The following is a 7,245-nucleotide window of genomic DNA, read 5'->3' as shown; positions in this document are numbered from 1 at the left end:
TTCCTTAGGTGCCCTTTGCGGATCGGATCAAACTGGTAACGCTATGAAGGTTGTTTTTTTTTCTTTGTTTATCGCCTTTGGAAGCTTGCCTTATCGCCTTGTTGGCTGCGCGAGACGTGAACAGAGCGCGCTCCTCTTAAGGATTAAGGATCGGATCGAGCTAAGAATGTCGCCGTGAAGTTCATTTGTATTTTTCGTTTACCTACTTCGGAAGCTTGCCTTACTGTTTTGTTGGCTGGGCGAGACCTGAGCAGGGCGCGCGTCTGCTTATTGTCCGAGATGCTTCTCTGTACTTTAAGCACCTTGTCAAAAAAGTTGGCTGTTAAATTAAGTGCAGCCGAGAGCGAAAGTCATTCTCCACCCGATGACCGTGCAGTGCACTAGCCGCTATCGCGCCACCATCCTTTTAATGTCTTTTTGCGGGCTCATGCTCGGCCAATAAGCAGTTTGTCGTCAGAGCTTTGTTCTGTCTGCGTGTTTTCATGTATGATAATATTGCGATTAACTTTGCGCGTATTTTTTGTTTTGCTTCCTCACCGTAGGCGACCGGGTTCTGCCGCATCCTCTTTCCATCGCGGCCAACGAATGGAAAGAAGACATGAAGCTCTGGCCTTCCCTGAAAGAAAACCACATAACGTATTACCTGCTAAAAACAAAAGCTTGCGATCTGGAAGACGTCCAAGCCATCAAGAGTCGAGGCCAGTGCAAAATTTTATGGCACTAAGGCTAAGCCGTGTATCACATGCTGAGCAAATGTAATGAGCAGCCCGATCCTGGATGCTTTGCAAGTAATTCAATTAGGTAATGCTGATGAGAGCTCCATGTTATGCAGCCAAATTGAAGTTTTGGTCTAATGTATTCCTCATAGGCGAGTTTTTGGATGTAACTGGGAGACAAAGAAAGTGAACGTCTAATGAAGCCAAGTTTTCCAGATGTACGTGTCAGCCGCGAGTTTTGTGATATGTTCAGACCAGTTCAGTTTGTTCGTGATAACACCACCTAGATATGTGCATGATTAAATGAGTGAAATAATGATGGTGTTTAAAGAGTATGAATAATTTAGGGTGGAATGCTTTCGGGACACTTGAATTTCTTTGTATTGCATCTTCTATTCTGTAAGTATACTTCATAAATGTCTGTTCACTGTAAAGTAATTTAATGTATTTGAAGTTATAGTGAGTGCATTTTATAATAGAGAGCAGTATTTCACATTGTTTTAGCGTAGTGTTTACATTTCCCTTTTCTTTTTAAGTGCTGCACACTTATTGTCGTGCCTTCCTTCGATTGAATGCAATTGTATAGCCGTATCCTGTCTCATTCTGTACTACCTGTGTTTCCTGCCTGACATCCAAGCTTGAAGTATGTAATAAATAATCACGTCCACATCCAATAAAGGTTTCCTCTTCACCGCCACTGAACCAGTGATCCTCGTGTTTGTTCTCCGAGCTCTGACCTGGGTCTGATCACTATAGAGTCACTTTCACATGCAGTAGCATTATTCATTGTAGCCAATAGAGTCACTTTCACATGCAGTAGCATTATCCATTGTAGCCACTGGTTGCTTTCAATTTTTTTATCGGCTTTTTTTTTCATGTAACAAGGTGCGGTCCTCTGGAAGGTGGAATTTGCCAGCCGAAACGACCTGACCGGACAGAGCTGCACTGACAAGAGTGCCATGTGGAATCAGGGCACGAAGAGAAATGTTAAGCCATCCCAAATAGATAGCATGGATTTTAACATGCGAAAAGAATGCAAAGACATGGAGCATAAAAGGCAGAAGGTTAATACAAAACATTATGAGACCCATGAGCAATATGTGAGAGAGATGCAGCAGTCTGTAATAGCACCCCTTCTTGAGATAAAAGGGAGCCTTCTGCATCAGACTGTTGCCACAAAAGTGTCGCCCATTGTGCATGCCAAAATTATGTTAGGGAATGCAGCCCCTGAGCTCACTCATGGTCGACATGATGATGCCGACCTATTGGCGTGCAACACCTGCTCAATTTTTTATAGTAAATGGGTATGTATTAAAGAGCAAATCAGGCTAAGGCTTATGGAGCTCACATGCCAGCAGACTGGGAAGCTTTGGGAAGCTAGCCGTAAGCTGCGCCTCACAGCTTCTAATGTGTCAAAGGTTCCACGGAAGAAAGAAACCCCACCAGATAAGTTTGTCACATCATGCCTTTTTAGCCAGTGTCGGGGCAACAAGGCGACAAGTCATGGACAGAGGTTCGAGCCTGTTGCCAGGTAGATGTTTGAGAACCACCGTGCTGTCCATGATGAACGTTGTGGCACAGTTGTTAGCGCCACACATCCATTTTTGTCGGCAAGCCCTGATGGCTTAGTTGGCACAGACAGCATATTAGAAATTAAATGCCCACATGTAGATAACTGTCTGCAGCTTGCAGACTCCAACAAGTACGATGTCAAGAAGGACTCGAATGGAGTCTAGTACCTTGATAGGAAAGGAAAAAATGAATACTACTACCAGGTGCAGTTTGTTATGTTCTGCACAGAGCGTACACACTGCTACTTCTATGTGTGGTCAGCCATGAACTCTATTTTAGTTGAAGTGCCCTATGATGCAGATTTTGTTTGCCTCCATATTTCAAGGCTGTCAGAATTCTATTTCAGGCATTATTTGCCAAGGCTTGTTGATGCTGTTCACAGCAACAGCTTAGACATATTGAATACAGGGCTATCACTACACCAGCAGAACAGACTGAACAATAAACACTGAATGACTGAGTTTTACTTTTTGTGTTTTGAATTTTTTATCACTGCTTGAGACGTTGATGCAAGGAAATATCACTGCAGCAAGCGGTGCATATCTATGTACAAAGTCCTGCAAATATGACCTCCAGCACTCATGTGGGTGTGCTTGAGGTCACAAAAACAAAGTTCTAGAGCATTTCTCAAACATTTCCAAGACCAAACAACACGGTGTGTAACCAAGAGGTACAGACACAAAATTTTTAACACAAAGTAGCGAATGATTTCTTTCATGGGTGCAAGGAGATGTCTTCTAGTAAGGTTCACTAACAGGCGTTGAGTGGAACATACGATTTTGCATGGTCTGAGAAGTCGTTCGGCCTTTCCACTCGTATCCAGTGACGTCAAGGTGCACTTGCCCAATTACTGTGACGTTACCAAACTATGTGGTAGTTCACAGGAGCTACCAGTGCTTGCTGACGACACCGACGTCATCAGGAATGTAGTAGTAGTACAGGTTGGCCAGTCGACTTGAACGTCAAGGTGCAGTTCAGTGCTGGCACTGACAGAGACAGAAGCTGCAAGTACAAAAGTGTTTATAATTATCAACTATCTGCACAAGAGTTTTGAGCTCCTTTTCACCATTACTAGTCCCATATGCGTCTTTCAAGGCAAAAAAACTGACACTCGAAAACTTTGTGTCTGTACACCTTCAACATGCTGTAGTGAAGTGCAATAAAATGGTGCACAATACTCAAACACTCCATCCAGTCTTATTTCACAGCATCAGCAATGTCTAGTGTGCCCTCCTGCTTGTCACGGAGTAATGGTGCCTTGGATGTGGCCTGTTTCATTCTCACTGTCATTTTCGTTCTCTTCCTCTTCGCCTTTTGGATCTGCTATTAGTGGCCCTTTCAGATTGCACAGCCCCGCACAAACTAGCACAATGCTGTTCATCAACTTCTTGCGATGAATAGGCAATGAATACTTGAGAATTCTGTACACTTTAATACGATTAATTGCACGTTCAACGTGAATTCTCAGGTGCGAGATCCGTCTTGATGTAGTTGCTTCTCTTTCAGTAAACTGAAGCCTGCCTTTTGAGAAAGCCGGCGTGTTGAGCTTCACTCCGTTTTCCTTCATGGAAGTACTCAGACTAAAACCTCTGTCAGCCATGATTACGTGCCCTTCAGACAAGTTGTCAACAAAGCCAGAGTCTTCAACAATGAACTTATCTGATGCTCGTCCACCATATGTGCCAGATACAAACATTATGAATCCACTTGGTGCAAATGCAACAAGGAACTTGACAGCGTTGCAGCCCTTGTGGGAGCTGTATGTCTGCCCTCTGGGATAAAGCTTCTTGGGCCGCTGCATGTACACCTCAGTACAGTCTACAATAACAGTAGTGTCAGCATATTGACTTTTGGCAAACTGTTGTGGTATTGTTGCTAAAATTGTTTTCATTGGCAGCCATGCAACAACATTGGTCATAATGCCATGCAAAATGCCTATCATTTTGCGAAATATTCTTCCTGTTTGAGCCACAGATGCGCCAAATCTCAGGGCCAAGTCAAAATACAGTAGTCCTAATCGCAGTCGCATTAGTGTTAGCAGGACTTGGCCGCCAATGGTCATGTTTCCACAAACCTTACCATGATCAGCCACTGTTGTCACGAGTTTCCTAAAGCCATCAAGCCCAAGACCCGTGTAAAAGTTGCGCGCTGCCTCAGAAAGGTCCTCAGAAGCTGGTCTTGATGTGGTTTGTGTTTCTGAGCATAGAAAATTGGTTTCTGGAGCTGCATATGAGTGCTCAACATGTATGATGGAATATGGGTCTTCCCACTGAACACCCACACTGCAAACTTGCATCTCTGCTTGGCAACTCTTGTTACACTTTTGACTTGCTCTTCCTTCTTGAGTGGAAACAGGACCACGGCAGCTGAGATCAAGGACACTGCTGTAGCACTCATCCGAGTCTGAAGTCTGCTGCAAATGGTCCGCTGTGTCCCAGGTTGATCTTGAGGCAGCAGATGCGGCTTTTGCAGGTGTCACTGCTGAGACAGGATGTTGTGTGGCCTGCACATAAAAATAAAACAAAGCATCGAAGGAAATTTCAGACATATAATGCGTTCATGCTATGCAAATTACGATTCATTTCTACCCCATTTAGGTGAGTTGATTGTTTGAGTGAGACAGCTCGACTACTTGGATGAAGACAAAGCAGAGACATATTACCTGGCTATCCATTATTTGCACCGATGCAGCCTTTGGCTGGAGGGTTCTCAGGATTGGCCTCCTTCCACGTGTCACCTATGTAAACGCACAGAGGGGGTATGGTCCATGTGAACTGCGAAGCTCGAGAACATGCTAACAATCCGGCATTTTTCCTATTTTCTCAGTATCCCACGTGCACATTCTTGAATTTTTAGATGTGGCTTGTTAATTGCAACCACGCGTTTTGAACCACAGCATGTCGGTAACTTTTCTAAATTACATCACAAAAAGTCGCCGCGGTGGCTCAGTGGTTATGGTGCTCGGCTGCTGGCCCGAAAGACGCGGGTTCGATCGCGGCCGCAGAGGTCCAATTTTGATGGAAGCGAAATTCTAGAGGCCCGTGTGCTTTGCGATGTCAGAGCAGATTAAAGAACCCCAGGTGGTCGAAATTTCCGGAGACCTTCAACACGGCGTCCCTCATAGCCTGAGTCGCTTTGGGACGTTAAACCCCCATAAACCAAACTAAACGACAATTACAGCACACTAAAACAAGCTTTGAAAAGTCTGTGTGTGTGTTGCGTCTGTGGCGCAGCGCAAGTAGTACGTTCTTGTCACTGGACGAAACGCTATGCACGAATCTCGAATGCGTGAACGTCAGTGTTTGCCGCGCCCATCCCTAAGTAATCGCTGACGTTAATAGCGAGTTTACAGCGCACCCGGTATCTGTTTGACGCAGCTTATCGCTGCGTTCATCGCTGCGTTCTGGCTCCGTAACGCGCATGCCTGTAATGGGTTGATAACGCCAATTGGCATATAGTTCAACGGTAAGACGGCTATCGGCAGCCTTGAGGTAGCAGTTAATGCATAGCTCATTACGACCACGACTTCCAGCACATGGTACGAGGCGTTCTTGCGCACAGCAAGTTCGGTTGCGGGTAAACGCAAGGCCTGAACACGCATCTCGCGTAAGAGCGCTTAGTATTCATCACGATTTCGAAACAGCCACTTCCACCTCATGAAAGCAGATGTGCACGACGTACTCACCTTTTTCGCGTAGCCAAGCTTAAGCATTGGGCACGGATTTAGGGCGGTAGGTTTGCCGTCAATAAAATGAACGGAACAGACCTGTAATAAACGAAAAAACGTGCAACGGCATCAGTAACGCGGTGTCTCTCAGCAGAGTGTTCACTATCACTTACACGTGCAAGTTTGCTTGGCTTGAAGTTCTTGCGGTTCAGGGCGATTTCCCATTCCCTACACTTCTCAGGCGCAGCCGGAAATCTGTGCAACGAGTACACGCCGCACATACGCACACGCCTCTTGCACAGATGTTCGGCGCAGTTTTCATCTATCACAAGCTTGCGTTTACGTTGGTTGTTCTTGCAGCGAACGATGGCGCAGTGCCGCCCCGACGAGTAGTTCTTGTACATCGTAGCTACTCACCCAAACCACTCAATAATGACACAACTAAACGCCACGCATAAACAAACACGAACATTCGCCGGCACCGCAACGGTCATCCCGCAGTCCAGGCCGAGAAGCGGCGCCTGGTGTCGAGAGTAAAAGCGCATCCGCAGTCTGCGTGCGAGGCTAAAAGAATCTGGTCTATAGGGGTCACAGCTCGGCTGCTGAGGTTACAATCGCAGTATCGAATGCCGTTAGCGGTGACTGCATTTCGATTGGGACGAGACAAAACAATACGTGCTGCGCAATTTGAGTGTACGTAAAGAGCTAAAACAAATCCGGAGACTTCCGATCAGATGTTTGCCATAGCCCGCAAGTGAACCTTCCAGTGATTACACCACACATATCGCACGCGCCACTTGCAGCTAATATGATTTGATCGTTTATTGGTTTTTTCATTCTCTTTCCCGAGGCACTCGCAGTACCATCGCCCAGGTCCCTGAGGGTGACAAACTAGTGCGCCTGGTGGTAGCTCCCTTTATCAAAAGAGTCACCGGTACCTTTAGCGCCCCTTTGCTTGGTGCAAAGCTTCGTTCCCGTTTTGCGTGCAGTTATCAACTTGCGACACGCATCGGTGGCGTAAGGTTAATTTATGCACAACAACAACTGCTTAGAAGGTATGTACACTCAGTGAGGGATAAGCACAAGAACAGGTCATCACATAAAAAATAAAATGCTCATGTTTCATGTGGGCGCACGCTCCTGCAAAAGCTACTTGAATGTAGTGCTTTAAATCAGCGCCTTTTTATCAGTTGAGAAACTTAGCAAAAGACCATGCGAAATGAAACGAGAGAGCTAACAATTGCTTCGAAGTTCTTGTCCAACGCTCTAGCAATGCTTCGATCAATCATC

The 7,245-nt window shown here is 45.7% G+C and overlaps 1 long non-coding RNA gene across 1 annotated transcript; it reads right to left on the bottom strand.

Moving 5' to 3' along the window:
• Positions 1-3,129: 3,129 nt before the first annotated feature.
• On the bottom strand, positions 3,130-6,225 carry LOC144094873 (uncharacterized). The gene is made up of 4 exons (XR_013306607.1): positions 6,129-6,225; positions 5,974-6,054; positions 4,951-5,025; positions 3,130-3,290 (listed from the first exon to the last, which is right to left on the bottom strand). It is a non-coding gene; the product is annotated as an uncharacterized LOC144094873 (long non-coding RNA).
• Positions 6,226-7,245: the final 1,020 nt, after the last annotated feature.

This window comes from Amblyomma americanum, chromosome 6 (genome assembly GCF_052857255.1).
Source record: "Amblyomma americanum isolate KBUSLIRL-KWMA chromosome 6, ASM5285725v1, whole genome shotgun sequence".
NCBI classification, from domain to species: domain Eukaryota; kingdom Metazoa; phylum Arthropoda; class Arachnida; order Ixodida; family Ixodidae; genus Amblyomma; species Amblyomma americanum.
Note: the sequence above shows the minus strand (reverse complement) of the source record. Positions and strands in the feature narration are given on the sequence as shown.